General features: G+C 49.8%; 1 long non-coding RNA gene and 1 other non-coding gene across 5 annotated transcripts; both read left to right on the top strand.

The window, feature by feature from the left end:
• Window positions 1-6,666: 6,666 nt before the first annotated feature.
• On the top strand, window positions 6,667-19,509 carry LOC129470755 (uncharacterized). Of its 4 annotated transcripts, none has more exons than XR_008653292.2 (4): window positions 6,667-8,198; window positions 10,238-10,352; window positions 18,124-18,263; window positions 18,497-19,509. It is a non-coding gene; the product is annotated as an uncharacterized lncRNA (long non-coding RNA). The 4 variants fall into 4 exon arrangements; XR_008653290.2 differs by having other exon boundaries at window positions 18,493-19,509; XR_010118210.1 differs by having other exon boundaries at window positions 7,873-7,982; window positions 18,493-19,509.
• On the top strand, window positions 9,073-9,262 carry LOC129470916 (U2 spliceosomal RNA). Its single transcript, XR_008653433.1, has one exon. It is a non-coding gene; the product is annotated as a U2 spliceosomal RNA (small nuclear RNA).
• Window positions 19,510-19,698: the final 189 nt, after the last annotated feature.

The raw sequence follows: 19,698 nt of genomic DNA, 5'->3' as shown, positions 1-19,698 counted from the left end.
TCAAAATTAAAATAAAAATAATTTTTTTTTTTTTTGAGACGGAGTCTCGCTCTTTTGCCCAGGCCGGACAGCAGTGGCGCTATCTCGGCTCACACAAGCTTCGCCTCCCGGGTTCATGCCATTCTCCTGCCTCAGCCTCCCGAGTAGCTGGGACTACAGGCGCCCGCCACCGCGCCCGGCCAATTTTTTTGTATTTTTAGTAGAGACGGGGTTTCACTGTGTTAGCCAAGATGGTCTCAATCTCCTGACCTCGTGATCCACCCGCCTCGGCCTCCCAAAGTGCTGGTATTACAGGCATGAGCCACCGCGCCCGGCCATTTTTTTGTTTTTTAACAGACAAGGTCTCACTCTGTCACCCAGGCTGGAGTGCAGTGGCGAGACCATAGCTTACTGCAGCCTTGAACTCTTTGGCTCAAGAAATCCTCCGCCTCAGACTCCCGAGTAGCTGGGATTAAGGCGCGTGCCACCACAGGTGGCTAGAGAACTACTTTAGATTGGTGGAAGAGTGTGCAGGAGAACCTTTCAAAGAGGCGACGCTGAGCCAAGGTTTAAGTGACACTGAGTCAGATAAGCATCATTCTTCCTCAGAGCTGTCTCCTCCACCAGACTAAGTGATCAAGGGCAGCAGCTGGTTCTTATCTGTAGCTCTACCATGCCCAGCACCATGCCTGGCACACATAGGCAGTCAGAAAATCTTGAATGAATTAATGAATGCATGATGGAATAAATGTACTCAGGGGGCTCCGAGTATGAGAACCAAACCTCCACCCTTAGCGTGGGAGTTTCCCAGCCTGGGGTCCTTGGGCCCTTGGGGGTTCTGTTGATATTGGGTTGGCCAGGAATTCCTACAAACCCTGCATTTCTAGGCAGTGTCTGAGTAGTATAGAACTCTCAGGCCTTTATTGGAGAGGAGGAACTTAAAGGAGAAAAACAGGGACCAAAAATGGGGATGACACTGGAGAGAGAGGTTGCCCTTAGGACATGCTGGAACACCGGACTGAGATTCAGTGCGTGAGTCCCATCCTTCTTCCATCCCTCGCTAGTAGAGTGGCTTGAAAAAGTAAAAAGCCATTTCCGGCCGGGCACAGTGGCTCACGCCTATAATCCCAACACTTTGGGTGGCTGAGGCGGATGGATCACCTGAAGTCAGGAGTTCAAGACCAGCCTGGCCAACATGGGGAAACCCCGTCTCTACTAAAAATACAAAAAAATTAGCAGGGCTTGGTGGCGCACGCCTGTAGTCCCAGCTACTCTGGAGGCTGAAGGAGAATAGCTGGAACCGGGAAGGCGGAGGTTGCAGTGAGCCGAGATTGCGCCACTGCACTCCAGCCTGGGCGACAGAGCGATACTCTGTCTCAGAAAAAAGTAACTTCCCCGCCTGGGAGCCTCGGTTTCCTCATCTTGTAATGAGGGGCTTTAGATGTCTCCAGGTCGTTTCCCCATAACAGTCCATGTTCTGAAGTAAGGGAGGGTAGGAGGATGGGTGGAGCTCGTCTAGGAAGTGGGTGAGAACATCCTTGTCTCTGCGGCATCTTAACCAAGTACCTGTCTTCGTGAACAAACGAGGGAAAGGAGTCTGCAGGAGTAGGGGGTGGGGTGGGGGACTGGATGCCACGGAGCAGTTATCAGCTCAGGAATCACGAAGGCCCATTTTTCAAATCCCAGTTCTGTTTCCTCATGAACAAAATGGAGAAAACCCAACCTATCGCTAAGTATGGGTGTGGGGCAAAAATGTGTGAAAGGGCCCCAAAGATACCCTTCTCCCCAATCAGGAACTCTTTCCCTGGCAACCACCTCAAAATGAAGTCCTAGGGTGGAGCCAGGGGCTAGAAATAAGTAGATGCTGCCCCCTCGTGGATATATTTGTCACCGCCTGATTGGTGAAGAAAAGCGGAGTCGTAGTGGTTGAAGTTATTCAGGTTCCTTTGCCGGCTCCCGAAGTCTCCTTTCAGACAGGGCCTTTCCTACAGTTTCAGGTTAGAGGTAGAAAATACACCCTCTTCAAGTTTTTAGTGTGTGTGTGATACCAAATTAAAATGAACACTATTTGAGCAGAAACTCTAATTTTGTTGACATTTTCCATGTGTTTACAGAGGGTCTAATAGGTCCAGGGAACACTGAGGCAGGCAGGAGAGGGCTTCAGGGTGGGGAAGATCTTTTTTTTTTTTTCCTAGAGAGGGTCTTACTCTATGGCCCAGGCTGGAGTGCAATGGTGTGATCTCAGCTCACTGCAACCTCCACATCCTGGGCTTCAGTGATCCTCCCACCTCAGCCTCCTGAGTAGCTGGGACTTACAGGCTCCCACCACCATGCCCAGCTAATTTTTTTTTTTTTTTTTTTTTTTTTTTGAGGTGGAGTCTTGCTCTTTCACCCAGGCTGGAGTGCAGTGGCATGATCTTGCCTCACTGCAACCTCCACATCCTGGGTTCAAGCGATTCTCCTGCCTCAGCCTCCCGAGTAGCTGGGATTACAGGTGTGTGCTACCATGCCCAGCTAATTTTGGTATTTTTAGTAGAGACGGGGTTTCAACACGTTGCTCAGGCTGGTCTCAAACTTGGCTCAAGCAATCTACCTGCCTCGGCCTCTCAAAGTGCTGAGATTACAGGCGAGAGCCACCAGGCTCGGCCTCGGGAAGGTTTTCAAGAGCTCAGTTGCAGCCATGGTGTAATGTCTGCAGGCTATCCAAATGGGGACAAATGTCCAGAGTCCATTTGCTCAGGAGCCTGGAGCTCAGGGGAGGCCTTAGTTGGAGGCCTTGGGTTGTCAGTGAGAAAAGAGTCCTGAGATGGGTGGAATTCCCCAGAGAGCAATGGGGTGAGAGGAGGAAAGTGGTTCCATAACACTGTCATGAGCATCTCCACATTCAAGGCAGGGAAATGAAGTGAAAGATGGAGAAGCAGCATCTGGAGAGGTAGAAGGAAAACCACAGGACTTTAAAAGGCCACAAAGCTGCAAGTGCCTGAAGCCAAGGAAAGTAAGGACTTGAGGAAGGAAAAGGAAGTGGCCCTCAGCATCCAAGGACTGAGAGGCCAGAGGGAATTTGGACAGCCTGGGGATGGGGGTTCCGGGGGAGGAATGTCTAGGGGTGGCTAGATAAGGGGGCTGGAGATTTGGAGGAGAGTTATCTCAACAGAGGTGACAGTGCCAAGAAGGGTTCTCTCCAGAAAACGTAGAGTTGAACAAGGACTAAGCTGGCATTGGAGAACTTGCAGGAGACCAAGGGAGCCATCAGGAAAGCAACAGCAGATAGGGGTCACATCCTTCTGTGACCTTGCAGACAGGCAGTCATAGACCACCCAGGATTAGCCCTTATTGGACACAAAAGGAAACTCACAGGCTCTTAGATATGGGTAAAATGAGAATACCCCAGTCTCAGCAAGAATGTCAGTCTCAGAGCCAGATTTCATGGCCTGGGTGCCAGGACTTCCTGAGGAGCAGAATGAGGGCCTTGATGGTCCAAAGAGGTGTTATGGGCTCTTGGGACTTGGTGCGTGAAAGGCAATAAGCCCATAGTTGCTGGGGTGGGGGGCTCCTCTGCCTCCCTGTGGGCTCTGGAGACCACCGAAGACCAGCTGCATCCTCCTGACTGCATGCTTTCAGCATGTGCCACCCTTGGGGAAAGCCACCTGTGAACTATGTCAGGATGGTTGTTTTCATTTCCCCCAAAATTTGGAGCCCACTCTGAGGTCTAGCACAGCTCAGAGCTCTAGGGTAACCAACTCTCCCTGATCACCTGGAACTTTGCCAGTTTTAGTTCTCAAAGTCCCATATTCCAGGAAACCCCTAATCCCCTAGCAAACTGGATGGCTGGTTACCCCACTGGGAGCTCAGACCTCCTACTTGACTAGTGAGTTTTGACGTCACAGGGACCATCCTAAGTTGTGGGACAGAGGGCCTCTGGACTCCTGCAAGAGTCTGCACTCTCTTACCTGTGTCCTGTGCCTGAGGAGTGCGATCATAAAATAGAAAGCGAAAAACATGGTGACAAGTGGAGAGAGAGGGAAGAAGAAAGAAAGAAGCTTCATATTTTACTACATTTTTTCCTTTTAATAGTGATGGTGTCTCACTGTGTTGCTCAGGCTGGTCTCAACCTCCCGGGCTGAAGTGATGCTCCCGCCTCAGCCTACCTGAGTAGCTAAGACCACAGATGCACACCACCATGCCTGGCTAATTTTTGATTTATTATTATTATTTATTTATTTATTTTTATTTATTTATTTTTTTTGAGACGGAGTCTCCCTTTGTCGCCCAGGCTGGAGTGCAGTGGTGTGATCTCGGCTCACTGCAAGCTCCGCCTCCCGGGTTCCCGCCATTCTCCTGCCTCAGCCTCCCTAGGAGCTGGGACTACAGGCTCCCGCCACCACACCTGGCTAATTTTTTTTGTATTTTTAGTAGAGACGGGGTTTCACTGTGTTAGCCAGGATGGTCTCGATCTCCTGACCTTGTGATCCACCCGCCTCGGCCTCCCAAAGTTCTGGGATTACTGGCGTGAGCCACCGCACCCGGCCTATTTTATTTATGTATTTATTTTATTTTTGAGATGGAGCCTTGCTCTGTCGCCCAGGCTGGAGTGCAATGGTACCACCTCGGCTCCCTGCAACCTCCACCTCCCAGGTTCAAGAGATTTTCCTGCCTCAGCCTCCCGAGCAGCTGGGACTACAGGCACGCACCACCATGCCCAGCTAATTTCTGTATTTTTAGTAGAGACGGGGTTTCACCATGTTGACCAGGATGGTCTCAATCTCTTGACATAGTGATCTGCCCACCTCGGCCTCCCAAAGTTCTGGGATTACTGGCGTGAGCCACAGTGCCCAGCCTAATTTTTTTTTTTTTTTTTTTTTTTTTTTTTTTTGAGACAGAGTTTTGCTCTTGTTGCCCAGGCTGGAGTGCAATGGCACCATCTTGCCTCACCACAACCTCCGCCTCCTTGGGTCAAGGGATTCTCCTGCCTCAGCCTCCCGAGTAGCTGGGATCACAGGCATGCGCCACCACCCTTGGCTAATTTTTTATTTTTAGTAGAGATGGGATTTCTCCACGTTGGTCAGGCTGATCTCAAACTCCCGACCTCAGGTGATCTGCCCACCTCAGCCACTCAAAGTGCTAGGATTACAGGCATGAGCCACCATGCCCGGCCTATTATTATTATTTTGTAGAGACAGGGTATCCCTATGTTGTTCAGGCTGGTCTTGAATTGCTGGGCTCAAGTGATCTTCCCACCTTGCCCTCCCAAAGTGTTGGGATTACAGGCATGAGCCACCACCGCTGGCCTCCTGTATAGTTTTTTTTTTTTTTGGTCTATTTTTTTACAATTTTTATTTTTATTTTTAAAAATTATTTGTAGAGATGAGGTCTTGCTATATTGCCCAGGCTGGTCTCAAACTCTTGGGCTCAAGCAATCTGCCCACTTTGGCCTCCCAAAGTGCTGGAATTACAGGTATGAACCACCGTGCTTGGCCTTTATATACTTTTTTTTTTTTTGAGACAGAGTCGCACTCTGTCACCCAGGCTGGAGCGCAGTGGCATGGTCTTGGCTCACTGCAACCTCCACCTCCGGGTTCAAGCGATTCTCCCGCCTCAGCCCCCTGAGTAGCTGGAACTACGGATGCATGCCATCACACCCAGCTAATTCTTTTTATTTTTAGTAGAGATAGGGTTTCACTACATTGGCCAGGCTGGTCTCCGACTCCTGACGACGTAATCTTCCCTCCTCGGCCTCCCAAAGTGCTGGGATTACAGGCGTGAGCCACCGCGCCTGGCCTTGGCCCTTATATACTTATATAGTTCCATTTTTTTCACTTTGAAATCTTTGGCCCACTTGGCATTTATCTTGGTGTATGGTGAGTGAACCGTGATTGTAACACTGCACTCCAGCCTGGACAACAGAGGGAAACCTTGTCTCAAAATATAGATAGATATGGCCAGGCGCGGTGGATCATGCCTGTAATCCCAGCACTTTGGGAGGCCGAGGCGGGCGGATCACGAGGTCAGGAGATCGAGACCATCCTGGCTAACACGGTGAAACCCCGTCTCTACTAAAAATACAAAAAATTAGCTGGATGCGATGGCGGCGCCTGTAGTCCCAGCTACTCTGGAGGCTGAGGCAGGAGAATGGCGTGAACCCGGGAGGCGAAGCTTGCAGTGAGCCGAGATAGCGCCACTGCACTCCAGCCTGGGCGACAGAGCGAGACTCCGTCTCAAAAAAAAAATATATATATATATATATATAATCAGTCCGGTGTGGTGGCACGCGCCTGTAGTCCCAGCTACTTGGGAGGCTGATGCAGGAGAGCCGCTTAAACCCAGGAGGCGGAGGTTGCGGTGAGCTGAGATAGCACCACTGCACTCCAGCCCAGGCAACAGTGCGAGACTCCGTCTCAGAAAAAAGAACAGATAGATAGATAGACAGACAGACAGATAGGTAGGCCAGGCGCAGTGGCTCACGCCTATAATCTCAACACTTTGGGAGGCCGAGGTGGGTGGCTGCCATATTGCACTTCACAGGGTAATAGAATGGAGATGACAATGACACGGTGGAGATTGAGGTAAAGTGAAATGAGGGAAATACTTGCTGAGAGGTTAAAAAAAAAGTAAGGGGGCACCAAAAGACTCAGCAATCCAGATAAATGGCTTGATTGTCTTACAATCGAGATAAGATATATTGCATTGAACTATTATTTATTTTGATTACTGGAGGGTTCTGGAGGAGCACCCCCTGAAATTCGAACCTAGAGGACTGACCTCACCCTAATCCTGGCCGTGGCTAATAATAACGCCCATCTCTTAGGGCTGTTGAGTGAATTAAATGAGATAATGCACGTAGAGCCCTCGGACCCGAGGCTGGCATTGGGAAAGGCACAGTTTATATTTTTTGACCTGGTTGTTCACCAGGCATTCCCTGCCATCCCGCTTTCCATCCTGCAGGGGGAGCATGACTGACTGAGTGTCACTATCGGATCTATGATACCTTCTTGCTTTTCTGAAATCAAATAAAAGAGACAGAAACTCTCATCTCAACTGTTGTGTTAGGAAGGAGGACGGGAATGGTAAATGCTGACGCTACAGGCGGCAGTCTGTGCCTCAGAGAGAAAATTTATCCCAACCTTGCTGGGGGCCTTGACGCCCATCTTCCTCCAGAGCACCCAGACAGTCACCCCGCCCTCTGGGGTCCTCCCACACCGAGCCCGATCTTCCCCCTTCACGCCTGCCCCGGGCCAATAGCCTCCTAACTGCGTCCTCTCTGATTGTGTCGTGCTCATTATGCCCTATCCGTCGTTTCTTCGCTCCACAAACGTTTACTGAGCGCCTTCAACTTGCCAGGCACTAACTAGACTAGCGCAGGGAAACGGGGATAAGTACTGATGAGGGTCCCAGCCCTCAGCGATCGGATTTCAGAGGGGGAGATAAAGGATTGCCCAGAAGGGTAGTGAGTGGAATAGCTGATATAAACAACGGGGTGCGATGAAATACACAGGAGGGCTGCTAGTTACATAGGAGGCGGGTGCCGAGGGCTCTTAATTAAGGGAGGCTTCCTGGACGGGTGACACCCAAGTGGAGTCCTGACGACCTGCGTCAGAAGTAGCCAGGCCAGGAGGAGGTGAAAGGAATCCACGTCCCGAGCAGAGAGGCAGCTTTCCCTACACAGCACAGGACACGGTCCGTGCACCGAAGCCACAGGAGGCGCGGGCACAGGGGCTGGGGAGAATCCTTGCTGGGCCCTCGCCGTCCACGCGCCGCCTCCCTCTGCCCGGTGTCTGGTGCCAGCCTCCTGCCTGGCAGAGGAACTCCCGCCCCTGCTCCCCGAAGCCCCTCCAGGCCTTCCGCTTCCCTGACTCGGAATGGGCCCGTTGTCCAGTGGGTACGAGGCTGGTCTCCCTGCTCGCTGGTGACGACCTAAAGATCCAGCGCAGCCTGGATTCCTCTTGTGATGATATCTTGCGACCTCGTCTTTCTCCAGGAAAACAGGGACCGCTCTCCGCCTACAGGTCTCTTCCACAGACCTATCTTGCTTTCACCCCCTGTCTCTTTTGGTTCAGTCTTTTCGCTCATACAAACAAGGAAGTCGCCGCTAGCCCAGCCGTGGCTCCTTAGCTGGAGGCGGGCCCGGGAGTGGAGTCAACCGCGGTGGCCACGCCTCCTGGGAAAGGGCAGGGCATGCAAATTCGAAATGAAAGCCCGGAAACCCCGGAATTAGAACTGGCGTAAGATTTCTCTTGTTTTGTTGTTGTTGTTGTTTTGTTTTTGTGGGGTTTTTTTTTTTTTTTTTGAGACGGAGTCTCGCTCTGTCGCCCAGGCTGGAGTGCAGTGGCGCGATCTCGGCTCACTGCAACCTCCGCCTCCCGGGTTCAAGTGATTCTCCTGCCCAGCCTCCCTAGTAGCTGGGATTACAGGCGCGCGCCATCACGCCTGGCTGATTTTTGTATTTTCGGTTTTTTTTTTTTAGATGGAGTCTCACGCTGTCGCCCAGGCTGGAGTGTAGTAGCGCGATCTTGGCTCACTGCAACCTCCGTCTCCCAGGTTCAAGAGATTCTCGTGCATCAGCCTCCCGAGTAGCTGAGACTACAGGCACGTGCCACCACACCCGGCTAATTTTTGTATTTTTAGTAGAGACGGGGTTTCTCCGTGTTATCTAGAATTGTCTCTATCTCCTGACCTCGTGATCCACCTGCCTCGGCCTCCTAAAGTGCTGGGATTACGGGCGTGAGTCACCGTGCCCGGCACGCCCAGCTAATATTTTTTGTATTTTTAGTAGAGATGGGTTTTCCCCAGGCTGGTCTCGAGCTCCTGAGTCGAGATGGGGTTTCTCCACGTTAGCCAGAATGGTCTCAATCTCCTGACCTTGTGATCCACCGGCCTCGGCCTCCCAAAGTGCTAGGATTACTGGCGTGAGCCACTGCGCCCGGCAGATTTCTCTTTTAAAACGTGGAGAATAAGAAATCGGCCTGCGTGTATAATGGCGTCAATATTGGTGTGGACGAGACAAAGTGAATGAGGCAAGCAGCGAGGCTGGGGCTCTCACCGCGACTTGAATGTGGATGAGAGTGGGACGGTGATGGCAGGGAGGAAGGTGACAACATAGCTTCTCGTCCTTTTGGCTAAGATCAAGTGTAGTATCTGTTCTTACCAGTTTCATATCTGATACGTCCTCCATCCGAGGACAATTATATTAGATGGATTTTTGGAGCAGAGATGAAATAGGAGCTTGCTCTGTCCACTCCACACATCGACCTGGTATTGCTGTACCTCCAGGAATGGTGCACCCTCTCCTGGGATACAACGTGTTTGCAAGGTTAGAAAGAAAAGACTGCGCCGGGTAGTTTAGGATAGTTCGTAGGTTTTCTTACTCCTTTAAGTATCATAAGGTTCATGATTTATGGAGAGTATCCTAGGACCCAAAACGAGAATATTCATTTCCGAGTAGGGAACATGTTCGACTTTACTTGGAGGGCTTTAAATCTCAGCTTGGCAGTGGAGGGGTGATGACCTTTCAAAGGGATGGATTCCAGTGGTGTGTTGCCCAGGCTGGACTTGAACTTACTCTTTTTGTTTGTTTGTTTGTTTTTTGTTTTTGAGATGGAGTTTAGCTCTTGGTGCCCAGGCTGGAGTGCAATGGCGCCATCTCGGCTCACTGCAACCTCTGCCTCCTGGGTTCAAGCCATTCAACTGCCTCAGCCTCCCAAGTATCTGGGATCACAGGCGCCCGCCACCATGCCCAGCTAATTTTTGTATTTTTAGGAGAGACGGGGTTTCACCATGTTGGCCAGGCTGGTCTCGAACCCCTGACCTCAGGTGATCCACCCGCCTGGGCCTCCCAGATTGCTGGGATTACAGGTGTGAGCCACCACGCCCAGCTGAACTTCCTCTTCAGCCCCTGGAGTAGTTCTACTTTAAGGCAGGCACCGGCCGGGCGCGGTGGCTCACGCTTGTAATCCCAGCACTTTGGGAGGCCGAGGCGGGCGGATCACGAGGTCAGGAGATCGAGACCATGGTGAAACCCCGTCTCTACTAAAAATACAAAAAATTAGCCGGGCGTGGTGGCGGGTGCCTGTGGTCCCAGCTACTCGGAGAGGCTGAGGCAGGAGAATGGCGTGAACCCGGGAAGCGGAGGTTGCAGTGAGCCGAGATCGTGCCACTGCACTCCAGCCTAGGGGACAGAGCGAGACTCCGTCTCAAAAAAAAAAAAAAAAAAAAAAAAAGGCAGGCACCAATGTACTGGCTACAAACTTCCTTTTTTCCCCAGGAAAAACCAAGGCACAGGTAGTTTAAGCTACCGAGGAACGCACAGGAGCAGAACTCGAGTCCAAGCATCGTGGCTCCACCCTTCATGCTTGATGCATCTTTAGGCTCCATTCTAGGTATGTATATGGTTCACAGAATCAGCCACCAGCAGTTGCCTTGCAACCATGATGACAAATCTCTCCTGGCTCTTTTGGGTCTCATCCCTGTATCTATAAATTGCATCCCAGCATAAAGATCGGAATGTTCCTTTTGCTGACCCAATCTCTCACCCTTTCCAAACTCCAGAAATCTTGTCTGGCCTTGGCAAAACTTCCCCCTGCTTCTTTCTCTAAAGGCTATCTTCAGGCCGGGCACTGTGGCTCATGCTTGTAATCCCAGCACTTTGGGAGGCCCAGGTAGGAGGATGGCTTGAGCCCAGAAGGCCACAGTGAGGTGAGATCATGCCATTACACTCCAGCCTAGACGGCAAAGCCAGAGCCCCAACTCAAAACAAACGAACGAACAAACCAAGCACAAAAGAAACAGCCTAGGCAAGGTAGTGAAGCCCCGTTCAGGGTGACGAATATCTGTACAACAGCTATTTCAGAGGCTGAGGCAGGAGGATCAATTGAGTCTGGGAAGTGGATGCTCCAGTGAGCCGTGATTGCACCACTGCACTCCAGCCTTGGTGACAGAGCCAGACCCTGTCTCAAATAAATAAAAATAAAAATAAAGGAAAGAAAGGGTGGAAGCAGAAGTGGGTCCCATTGAACTTCAAGCCTTCAAGCTACAGCCGTGGCTGGACAGATTGAACTAGCAGACATGAGCAGTCACCATCTTGGCAGGGATTAATGGCCCTGATCCATCATCAGGAAGAGGGAGTGGTGCTCTTATGCAGGGAGGGCAGGTGGAATATGTGTGAACTCTGGTGATCTGTTTGGGTGCCACGTGTTACTCCCAGGTCCACCTGTGACATGAATGGACAAGTGCAGGAACCCTAACTTGAGAAAGATGTGGCCTCGAGGGGTTTAGACTTTTCAGGAATGAGAATTTGGGTCATGGTAGCCAGGGAAACCACCAGGATTAACAGAGGTGATAGCTGAGGAGGAGGGGGGATTTGGAGGGGAGAGGACAGGAGGCACTGGTTGAGTACCAGGGGCAGCCCTGTGACCAACTGCAACAAGAGGGGCTGTCGTTTGACTCACTAACTTTCTGTAGCTCTATGCAGTACAAAAGAGCAGGAGATGAAAGAATGGCAAGCAGAATGGGAGCCGGAAAATAACTGGAATGAACCCACACATTCCTGATTGACATTGACAGTAATATACAGGCACAGGCAGGCAGAGGCGTTTTCTCTTCAACTGGTTTCGAAATCAGTCTCTCTGTTAGAGCACAAGGCTATCTGAAGGTACACAGTGACCATCAACACTTAGCAAGCTTTGGCCGAATGTTAAGTGTCATTGTTGTTGGTTTAATTTGATATTGTTCTCTATTAAATAACATGCACAACAAATTTCTGGATTTTTATTAAAAGAGCATCTCCTGTGCTACATGCAAATATATGATCTGAGAAATTCTGACTCCTGGCTGTTAAAGTAGAAAAAGGTTTCCTTGTCTCAGAATAATGTTAGAACAGACATCAACTCACTGCTTCCAGAAGAGCAGCCACTCTTTGATTTCACAAACTCAATAAACAGTCTCAGTTGTTGTTTAGTATCATTAGGAAGACCACTATTTTGACAGAGGTTTCTAGGGCATGTCACAATGACATCAAATATCAAAGAAATGAGTAACAGGTTTGGTTATATGCAATGGCTACCTTCAACCCCCCAACTTCCTGTCCAGTGAAATTCCCTCTGACCTGCTCTCTGCATCTGCCTCTCCAGAAGCAGGGCAGACACAGGATTGTCAAACGTGCCTGCTTCCACCCTCTCCCCTAATGGTGACATGGACTCTGTTCTCAATAAGCACCTCCTGCCCTGCCCAAGGGTCCCTACCACCTCTCCCTGGCTCTGGGTCCACTTCTCTGTACCTTGGACATGGGCACAACATGTTGCCTATGAGGCACAGGATGAACAGCAGGGGCAGCCCTGTAACCAGCTGCAGCAAGAGGGGCTGCTGTTTGGCTCATGACCCTTATGCAGCTCCATGCAGTACAAAAAAGCAGGGGAGAGAAGAATGGCAAGTGGAAGGGGAGGCAGAAAACAACCGGAACAAATGCACATATATGATCGTGGCCTTGGGTTTTCATTTCCTTATGAGGGCTCCCGTGTCATGTAAAACTTATATTGAGTGTCTATGCTTTCCTCCTGCTAATCTATGTCAGTTTGAGTCTCAGGCCCAGCAGGGACCCTAAGGAGATAGAGGTAAAGTTTTTCTCCCCTACACAGTCATTGCCCACTCCCACCCTCATCTTGAGTTAACCACCGATCTACTTTATGTCTACAGAGTTCCCTTTCCTGGCATTTCATATGAAGGGAATCACACTGTATGTGGTCTTTTGTGTCTGACTGATGTCTTTCTCTGAGTGTGATGTTTCTGAGGTTCATCCCCATTGTGGCATGTGCTATTATGTTGTACCATTATGTTTTTATTCCTGAATATCACATTTTGTTTATCCATTCACCCACTGATGGACGTTTGAGTAGTTTTCAGTTCAGAGCTATTCGAATAATGCTGCTCTGAACATTTGCCTCTAAGTCTTTATAAGGACATATGTTGTCATTTCTCTCGGCCTGCCTGCTCATTACACATTGGTGTTCCAGGGATTCTGAAACGTACTCCTCTTCTCTTACACAAAATAGTATCTTTGTGTCATCTCTCCCAGTCCATGGCTACTGGGGACCACCTGTATACCTCACTCCTGATCATAGAAACAGAAGTCCAGTCTCTCCATGTTTTCAAAGGCCTCCAAGATTTTCAACTAACTTTCTTTCTTTCCTTCTTTCTCTCTCTCTTTCTTTCTTTCTTTTTTCTTTTCTTTTCTTTTTTTCAGGTCTCACTCTGCGGGCCGTGGTGGAGGGCAGTGGCATGACCATGGCTCACTGCAACCTCGACCTCCCCAGCTCAACTGACCCTCCACCTCAGCCTCCTGAGTAGCTGGGACTACAGGCGCATGCCACCATGCCTAGCTTCATATGTGCTTGCTTCCATCCTCTGCCCCTAATGGTGCCACATACTCTGTTCTCAATAAGCACCCCTGGCCCATGGGTCTTTAGACAGCCTTGCTCACACGGATTTGCCATCTCCCTTCAGGCCTTTCTGCCTCAACTTGCTGATTCTGTATTTTATAACCCCAGAAAGTGTTCTAAGATCCACTCAGCCACCGGGGTAAACATCTGGAGTTATAACTGTATCACTTGTTATCCAAATCCATGTGGTCCCCAAGTTTCAGATATTGGTAGTGAGAAATGAGGTCTCAAAAAACATATTTGCTTCTTCTCTCTCCCTCAGCCTCCCTCCTTCAGTCATCAAGTCCCAGAGCAGAATGCTTCCCAAACTCTGATGTGCATGTGCATTCTGGGGGAACCTTGTTAACATGCAGATTCTGATGCAATAGGTCTGGAGCCAGTGATTCTGCACTTCTAACCCACTCCCAGATGATATCAATGGTGCTGGTCTGGGGATCACACTGTGAGCAGCAAGACTGTAGCAAGATGCTCCATTTCTACTAAATATCTTTTTTTAAAGGGGCATATGGGCTTGGCACAATGGCTCACACCTGCAATCCCAGCACTTTGGGAGGCCGAGGGGGGAGGATCGCTTGAGGAGGAGTTTGAGACCACCCACGGCAACATAGGTAGACCTCATCTCTACAAAAAAAAAAAAAAAAATTTTAACAAAAATTAGCCAGGTGGCTGGGCATGGTGGCTCACACCTGTAGTCCCAGAATTTTGGAAGGCCAAGGCAGGTGGATCACTTGAGGTCAGGAGCAAGACTAGCCTGGCCAACATGGTGAAACCCTGTCTCTACTAAAAATACAAAAATTAGCTGGATGCACACGCCTGTAGTGCCGGCTACTCGGGAGGTTGAGGCAGGAGAATCGCTTGAACCCGAGAGACAGAGGTTGCAGTGAGCCGAGATCGTGTCACTGCACTCCAGCCTGGGTGACAGAGCAAGACTTCATCTCAAAAAATATTAGCCAGTTGTGGTGATGTGCGCCTGTAGTCCCAGCTACTTGGGAGGAGGAGGCAGGAGGATTGCTTGAGCCTGGGAGGTCAAGGCTGCAGTGAGCTGTGATCTCTTCACTGCATTCCAGCCAGGATGGCAAAGTGAGACTGTGTATCAAACAACAAAAAAACAGCCGGGAACAGTGGCTCATGCCTGTAATCCCAGCACTTTGGGAGGCCAAGGCAGGCGGATCGCGTGAGGTCGGGAGTTCAAGACCAGCCTGACCAACATGGAGAAACCTCGTCTCTACTAAAAATACAAAATTAGCTGGGCGTGGTGGCACATGCCTGTAATCCCAGCTACTAGGGAGGCTGAGGCAGGATAATCGCTTGAACTCAGGAGGCGGAGGTTGTGGTGAGCCGAGATCATGCCATTGCACTCCCAGCCTGGGCAACAAGAGCAAAATTCCGTCTCAAAAAAAAAAAAAAAAAAGAAAAGAAACAAAAAAAGGAGACATATGGAACACTAACTTTGCTGGCTACTGCAGCCAAACAATCTCCCTTCCCCCACCAAGGCCACACAGATTGGCACAGTTCTGTTTCTGTTGCTATAAGTGAAAGTTTTTGGTTGATAACTGTGAAGAGGCCCAGGAGGGAGAGAAAAGAATGGTGGGGCTGGGCAGGGGGTGGGGGTGGTGGAAGGAGTCAGAGAGGAGGCAAAGGAAAATAGGGAAACAAAATGGTATCTCTCTCCAAGCAGATCTCTTCAACTATCTGTGAAAACTGATGTGATGAAAAGGGGAATTTGAAGGAGCCATTCCAGAAGACGGGGCAAAAACTGAGGTGCAATCAGGGCCAAGAAAAACAGAAATAGCAGGACCTGGAGTTGCATAGGTTGAATAGTTGAATAAGCTGCTTTCCCCAGCTGGCAGGAAACCTGGCAGCCTTCTGGTGCCCAAGGACTGAAAACCTTAGAAGCACCTGGAGTTGGCAGCCTTGGCATGGTCAGCTTGGCACCTCTGGAGGTGCTCAGGCTTCCCTGGCAGCATTGTGAGCAGTGGATGGTGTTGAAGGGCAGCCGGAGGAGGAATGGAACACATGCTCCTTGCTAACCACAGGGACAAGGCCATGTTCACAGGTACACAAAGGCAGGTACACAAAGGTAGGTACACAATCAATCAAAAGTTTAAAAAACAGCCACGATACAGAAGGCTCTTTTGTTTAAAAGAAAGTTTCAGAAATAGACCTAAGTATATATGAGGCCTTTATTATATGATAAAAGTGGCATCTCAGACTGATGAAAAGGTGGGCTACTCCATATATGATGCTAAGGCAACTGGTTAGCCATCTTAAAAAAACAAAAGTTGGATGTGTAACTGAAATCATAGACTAGAACAAATAGGTTAGGGATGCAAATGCAAAGGATCAACAATTCAAAGGCCAGTGGGGAAAGGATCTGAGCAATCAGCTCATAGAAAAGAAAATAGAAGATCTTAAGCATGAAAAAGGTACCCCCCCTTACTGGTGTAAGAGATTCCACCACTTTTTTTTTCTTTTTCTTTTTTGAGACAGAGTCTGGCTCTGTCACCCAGGCTGGAATGCAATGGCATGATCTCAGCTCACTGTAACCACTGCCTACTGGACTCAAGCCATCCTCCCACCTCAGCCTCACAAGTAGCTGGGATGACAGGCCTGCACCACCATGCCCAGCTAATTTTGGTATTTTTTTGTAGAGATGGGGTTTTGCCAATGTTGCCCAGGCTGATCTCGAACTTCTGTGCTCAAGTGATCTGCCTGTCTCAGCCTCCCAAAGTGCTGGGATTACAGATGTGAGCCATGGTGCCAGGCTGGAGGGCGATGGTAAGATCTCGGCTCACCGCAACCTCTGCCTCCCAGGTGTTAGAAACAAGTGTTCGGTGCCGCAGAGAAAAACCACCACTTAAACAAAGAATTTCTCAGCCGGGCACGGTGGCTCACGCTTGTAATCCCAGCACTTTGGGAGGCCGAGGCGGGCGGCTCACGAGGTCAGGAGATCGAGACCACGGTGAAACCCCGTCTCTACTAAAAATACAAAAAAAAAATTAGCCGGGTGTGGTGGCGGGCGCCTGTAGTCCCAGCTGCTCGGAGAGGCTGAGGCGGGAGAATGGCGTGAACCCGGAAGGCGGAGCTTGCAGTGAGCGGAGATTGCGCCACTGCACTCCAGCCTGGGCAACAGAGCGAGACTCCGTCTCAAAAAAAAAAACAAAAAAAAAAACAAAGAATTTCTCAGCAAGGCACATTTACTTCTGCAGAAGGGTACGGCTTGTCTCTGACTGATCCCAAGAGCACACCAAGTAGGGTAGAGCATGGGTTTTTATCCCTAACACAGTTTCTGTTTCTGTGTCCTTTCCCCATTTGCTAGAGTCAGACAGCACAGTCTAAGCTGACCTAACTGACTAGTGCTTGAAATTGAATAAGGCCAATTAGGCGGGAAGGGAGAGGCTGTCCATTACCAACTAGGCGGGAAGGGTTGTTTACCGAGTAAGAGGTTTGCTAGTTACCCATTAAACAGAGAAACAAGTGCTCACTGGGCACAGTGGCTCACACCTGTAATCCCAGCACTTTGGGAGGCCGAGGCGGGCGGATCACGAGGTCAGGAGATTGAGACCATCCTGGCTAACATGGTGAAACCCCGTCTCTACTAAAAATACAAAAAATTAGCCAGGTGCTGTGGCGGGCGCCTATAGTCCCAGCTACTTGGGAGGCTGAGCCAGGAGAATGGCGTGAACCTGGGAGGCGGAGATTGCAGTGAGCCAAGATAGCGCCACTGCCCTCCAGCCTGGGCAAAAGAGCAAGACTCTGTCTCAAAAAAAAAAAAGAAAAAGAAAAAAAGAAACAAGTGCTCGTTCCTGATTAAGCAGGAAGGGCTGTGTACAGAGCAAGAAAGACCAAAGAAGCTTTGAAGAGGAACTTACTGTTTCTGGCAATTTTCCCCCTCTTGACTTTATAGTTCTTCCTCTTTAAATTCCTCTAACATATTTTGGCTTTGTTGCTCCTCTTGGTTGTCTAGAAGTAGGAGTTTATCTGAGTAGGGTGGGGGAGAATGGAGAGGGGTTTGGTAAGAGCTGTTTCTATAAGCCTTTGCACAAATCCACAAATGCAAGGTATGACACAACCTACAAGAATGAGTACACCGGTAATAATTGCAAGGGAGGTAAAGATTGAGGTCATGAGTCCCTTCCATTTCCAAACCATTTTTCCATGAGACCAGAGAAGGGGTGTTCAAGCGATTCTCCTGCCCCAGCCTCCTTAGTAGCTAGGATTATAGGCACGCACCACCACACCTGGCTAATTTTGTATTTTTAGTAGAGACAGGGTTTCTCCATGTTGGTGTCAGGCTGGTCTTGAACTCTCGACCTCAGGTGATCCACCTGCCTTGGCCTCCCAAAGTGCTGGGATTACAGGCGTGAGTCATCGCGCCCAACTTGCTAAAAGATCTAATCCCAGCTACTCAGGAGGCTGAGTCAGGAGACTACCCTGAACCCGGGAGGTGGAGGTTGCAGTGAGCCAAGATTGTGCCATTGCACTCCAGCACTCCAGCCTTGGAAACAGAGCGAGTCTCCGTTTAAAAAAAATAATAATAAATTAAAAAAAAATTTTTTTTTTTGGTAGAAACTGGGTCTCGCTGTGTTGCCTAAGCTGCTTAACCTCCGTCTCAAGGTTTCCTTCTGTAGGTAACCTTTGCGAGTTTGTAATGAGGAGAGCACTTATCACACAGCCTAGGCCAAACAGTAAATGCTTCCTATTGTATTGTCGGCAGGCAACGCAGTTGCTCAGGGGCTTCGGTATCACAGCCAAGACCCCTTCGGGAGAAGCTAGTCGGATACTGGGACCCACATTCCAGACTACTGAGCCATGGCCGCCCCCTTCGCTCCGTTTCTGCTCCCTCCACCCCACGAGGTAGGCACTGGTGTTTCCACTTCCCAGCTGGGGAAACTGAGAGTCCAGAGGTTAAGTAGTTTGTCCCCAGTCCCCACCGAGAGGGCAGGGAGCGGGGCGGGGCTGTGACTCCCAGGGCGGCAGCCCCTTCAGGGCGCGATCTCGCAGTCGCAGTCGGACTTCTCTCTGCGGCCCTGGGAAGGAGGTGGGGGCAGGGGGCTCATGGGCTCCGCTTTCGCCTCCGACCCAGCCAGACCGCGGAAGCTCCACTCTTCACAGTAATGGCTTTCCTCAAAAGAGCTCGGACCACTCTCCTCCAACTTCCTTCCGCAGACACCTCGTGACGCCCACGCCCATTTCGCTTGGTCACTGTCTTGACCCCGGGTGGGTCCATCAGCTCGTTGCAACCTAATTTTTGTATTTTTAGTAAAGACAGTGTTTCACCATGTTGGCCAGGCTGGCCTGGAACTCCTGTCCTCAGGTGATCTGCCCTCCTTGGCCTCCCAAAGTGGACAAAGACAGCATCTCTTTTTGAAAGGAGATACAGGCCAGGTGCGGTGGCTCACGCCTGCAATCCCAGCACTTTGGGAGGCTGAAGCAGGTGGATCACCTGAGGTCAGGAGTTCGAGACCAGCCTGACCAAAATGGAGAAACTCTGTCTCTACTAAAAATACAAAATTAGCCAGGCGTGGTGGCACATACCTGTAATCCTAGCTACTCAGGAGGCTGAGGCAGGAGAATCGCTTGAACTCAGGAGGCGGAGGTTGCGGTGAGCCTAGATCGCGCCATTGCACTCCAGCCTGGGCAACAAGAGTGAAACTCTGTCTCAAAAAAAAAAAAAAAAAAAAAAAAAAAAATTAAAAGAAGAAAGAAAGAAAGAAAGGAGATACAGTATGCCCCATGAGATGCTGAAAGGGACTCACCTCTTTTGAGACTAACCTAAGCATTTAAAGCCGTGGCTCCCTTTGAAATGGAATGATTAGGAGAAAATGCATTCTTGAAGAAATATACAGCAGTGCCCACCAAATAAATGCTGTATGGACTGGGAGAAGGCCATGTCCATCTTGATGTGGGGACTTTTAATGCCTTGATTGTACTTGCCTGTATTATTCTATGTTGTCAACGTGTCCTCTTAATACCAGGTCCTCCATGATAAGTTGCTCCCGATCCAGAAGTATTGCCCTAGCTGCAAAGAGCCCTGATTCTCAAATGTGGTCATGATCATGGTTACTGGTTGGCCCATAAAAAGAAAGTAAAAAAAAAAAAAGACATTGTCAGACTCTTTATTTGCTGAAGTGGCCTTCTTTTTATAGGATGGGGGTGGAAGGCCGCCTTCCATGGGTGTGTTTTCCACAATGACCTGCTAACAAAGGTGCATGGATTTCAGAGTCTGATTGGCCTACAGCAGCATTTGGCTTGTGGAGACAGTGGTTCCCTGATGAAAAACTGCCATGAT

The sequence above is a fragment of the Symphalangus syndactylus genome, chromosome 20 (genome assembly GCF_028878055.3).
Source record: "Symphalangus syndactylus isolate Jambi chromosome 20, NHGRI_mSymSyn1-v2.1_pri, whole genome shotgun sequence".
NCBI lineage: Eukaryota > Metazoa > Chordata > Mammalia > Primates > Hylobatidae > Symphalangus > Symphalangus syndactylus.
The sequence above is the reverse complement of the archived record's forward strand: the minus strand, read 5'-3'. Positions and strand labels throughout refer to the sequence as shown.